We start from the raw sequence: 4,300 nt of genomic DNA, 5'->3' as shown, positions 1-4,300 counted from the left end.
AGATGATGAGCTGCGTGCCCCAAGTGTTATTGAAACACTTATATGTTGAGAGATAAATGAGTAGCTGGTGGGGTTGTGACAAGAATTGGCATGGGTTTTGCCCTTTTCAATATTAGTCTCGAAAGAATTGAGAACTAATAGATAATGTGGTATGCCCGGATTTTAGAAGTTTGGAACATGATTCTTATGTTCTTTTAATCATGACACAACTCTCGTCAATTCTTTTAGCTTACAACAACTACCCCTCTCTTTTTCATTTTAATGTCAGCACACAAACCCTTTTTTATTTAATATCACTCAGATATGGTTGTCCTCATGGGTAGGTTTGTCGGTTCTGACATTCCATTGAGGTATTTCTGATAAACACTCAGTCCCTCCTAAAATTTAGCATTATGCACAGTTGATCACAAACAATTGATCAAAAATTAATATTTCAGATAAAGCACAATGATCAAATAAAAATTGATCAAGAAATTTGGCTTTTAAGCACAATCAATAAAGGAATGATGCGACAACAATCAGACTATTCGGTATGCGAAAGAAATGAATGAAGATCTTTAAGTACAAGTTTACAGATTCTGATTAAAAAAAATGTATATCAATCAAGAAAAAAATCAGAAAAATCAACATTTGAATACAAACGAGTGTATTATCACCGAAAATGATTTTTATAAGAGACATGATAATAACAGTTTAAAAAATAGCTGAAATAGGTATTGGAGTTATGTACGATGAGAAATTACACAAGTAAAATCTCAAGAAATACCTGTTCAGAAAATGTACTCATTTCCCAAAAACAACTCATTTATCGAAAAACTTTTATTGAAAAACTTCAAGAGACTCTGTGTGTCCCACTTTTAATGATCAATCTTCACAAAACCTTCATAACCATGGCAGATCTGGATAAATCGTCAAGAACATCATATAAGAGAGTTGAGAGAGAAAGTCAAGATCTTCAAAGCTTAGTCAACTCTCTATTACGTAATGTGATTTACAAATGAGCTCTTCTAATAACAATTACAAGATAAACTCCTATTTATATGGTCAAACTACTAAACATAGTCAAAGTCAAACTTGCCTAAGAAAAGTCAAACACGATGACTTTCACAATTATAGACAATATTTAACTTTCAAGACGAATACAATTTAATACTGATTTTCAGTCCTAACAGACCCCCCCTAGAAAGTTGATTTCAGTAATGTTTCAGTTTAGCTCAAAAGAATAAAAATGGAAACATGTTTAGCACGGGTCCTAAACTGGGTGTTTAGAAACCATACTCGGTTAAGCACGGGTCCTGAACTGAAATGTTCAGAAGCCTTTGTGGAATAGATTACAACTCCTCTTTGTATCACTGATATGATATTCTGATCAGCACAAAATTGACACACCTGCAAAACCAGATTAAGTAGATTTTGGTACCCAAATGAATTTGGGTCCTATTTTGTTAGTATTGAGTTGGGGTATGTTGTAACTTCCAAACCATCTATTCCTATTAGATATATTCTTTTTAGCACTTTGAACAGGATGATCAGAAATAGAATATGACCCATACCAGTTATTGTGATCATACCTGTTCTTACCTTTCCAACTGTTCTGATAGCTTTTATCTCCATGCCACCTGTTGAACTTTTTCTTATTGACAAATTCATCGGTTCTGCATGCTGAGCACATAACTCTTCTCTTGCTAAGATTGATCAGATCATTAGTGGATCTCACAATGCAAGGAAGAACATAGTTAGTAACAACAGGTGTATGAGATGGAACAGAATCCGCTTTATTAACCCAATTGCTTTTAGTCTTAAAAGATTTATTGGGTGATCTGATAACATACCCTTGATAATACTGATTAGAAGAACGAGAATAGTTCTTAGAAACAGTAGATTTAGGGTTGCTTGAATAAATGTTCGATTTAGAACAGTCATAGAAGCTAGTTTTACACTGTAATGGAGAACCAATTGAGCTTTGTGCACAAGAAAAGTCTTTGACTTTCTGTAAAAGCTGGTCTCTTTCAGCAGTAACTAAATCAAGCTTATTTTTAAGTTCTATTCTCATCTTCAGCTCAGTTTCAAGGTATGTCTTCAGATCAGACAATTTCTTTGTAGTGTTAAAGAGTTTACCTTCTAACTCCTTCTGAAGCATTTCAAACTTTCTCTTCTGATTTATTAACTCTCTTTTTTCTTCATCTGAACTGCTCTTATCATTCTCCGAAGCGATGTCAAGCCACTTTTTCTTATTAGCAAGCTCCTTAGCAATTGTTATATGTTTCTTTATAGTATTCCTCTTATCAAGAGCAAATTGCTTCATATCATCATTTAAAGCCTTCTACCTTAGAGCAATGCTTTCAGATAATTTCTGTATTTGGCTCTGACAGTCTTTTAAGATGTCTTTCTTCTCTTTATCATTCTTGGCCCGTTCTAAGATGATCAGCTGCTTAAACTCAGATACTTGCTTTAACAATATTTTTGCATTTAGCTCTAGAGAGTTTATCTTATTCTCATAAGATATGCGTTCAGCTCCAAACTTTTTCTCTAATTCATACATTCTCTTCTTCTCCTTTTCAAATTCCATTTTTTTAGAACTGAAACTCTTCTCAGCTTTCAGAACTTTTTCCTTCTCTAACTCCAGTAATTTCTGTAACTCACTCAACTCACTCTCAGATTTATGAAATTTATCAGATAATCCTTTGTCTCAGTATATTTTCTTCCAAGAGAATTTCCCTCAGCTGTAGATTCACTTTGGAGTTTTTGGAATTTGTTAAACAAATCTTTATTAGTTGTACTCCAAATTTTCAATTCATTCTCACTCTTTTCTTACATCATTCAAAGATTTTTCAAGCTTATTATTCTTATTCATGAAATCATTCTCAACTCTTTCCAATTCTACTTTATGCTCTTTTTGTAAATTTGCAATTAATTCCTCATTAGCATGATTCTCGTAAAACATGTTAAGATATTTCTCCTTATAATCCACTATGCTCTTCTCCAGCTTTGAAATATGTGCTCTCAATTCTTTATTCTCCTTCTCTAGAATAGCTGCCATTAAGAAAAATCAATACTAATCAATTAAAGAATCTATGCAGTTAAAAAAATGATTAAAGAAATACACAAAAAAAAATTCACACAATTTCTGAAAATTGAATCTGGGACAAAAAATTGTACCTAAATCTCTCAAAGAATGTGCCTAAAATTCTCAAGGATGAACCTAAATCATTCAAGGCAAAACTTAAATCGCTCAAGTCTAAGACTAAGTCACTCAAAAACTAAGTCTTAATATGCTCAAAACACTACCTTAATTTGCTCAAGACTATGGGATAAACCGTTCACCTCACTAAGTAAAACTGCTCACCTTACAGCTCCTTAAGCCTCTCAAGTCCGCTCAAAACAACTCCTAATCCGGTCAAGAGGAGTGTGCTAAATCGCTCAACACAAAGCCTTAGTCCGCTCAATACATGATGTTAAATCGCTTACTGATATGGTCAAGTCCGCTCAAAGCAGGTTGTAAATCGCTTAATGCTATGGTTTTAATTCGATCAAGTCCGCACAAGACTAAACCGCTCAAGAAATATTTCTTAGTCGTTTACTGTGTGAAGCTTAATCCACTCAAGACTATTTTTAAATCGGACAAAGTTAACTATAAATCGCTCACTAGAAGAAATAAGTCGCTCACCTCACACGATAAATCGCTCACCGCACTATGATCCTTATCCGCTCACTGAATGAAGTCTTAATCGCTTATTGCATGGAACTTAATCACTCACTACATACTATAAACCGCTCACAGCATAGACTAAGTCGCTCAAAGCATAGCTCTAACTCGCTCAAGACAAACTCCTAAATCTCTCAAAGGGAATCTTAATCCGCTCACTAATCCACTCACTGCATGAAGTACTACTAAGTATAAATTGCTCACCAACCACCTAAATCGCTCACTACACTAAGCTTAATCCGCTCAAGTGGTGTTCGATAATGAGATAAATCGCTCACCACACTAACTAACTCACTCAAGACTATCTCTTAATCCGGTCAAGCCACTACCTAAACCGCTTAACACATAAAATACATCCCTCAACACATGAGATAAGTCGCACAACACTTGAGATAAATCGCACAACACTTGATTTCTAATCCTGTCAAGATCGCTCAGGTTATGCAGTAAATCGCTCACAACTTGAGCTTAAATCGCTCAAAGCATGAGCTTAAATCGCTCAAAGCTTACAACCTCTAAATTGGTTAAGTCTGCTCAAAATAAGAAGAAGTCTGCTTGATCAAGTCCATAAATCGCTCACTTACTACTTCAAAG

The sequence above is a fragment of the Cynara cardunculus genome (genome assembly GCF_001531365.2).
Source record: "Cynara cardunculus var. scolymus isolate 2C chromosome LG 8, CcrdV1, whole genome shotgun sequence".
Taxonomy (NCBI): domain Eukaryota; kingdom Viridiplantae; phylum Streptophyta; class Magnoliopsida; order Asterales; family Asteraceae; genus Cynara; species Cynara cardunculus.
The sequence above is the reverse complement of the archived record's forward strand: the minus strand, read 5'-3'. Positions refer to the sequence as shown.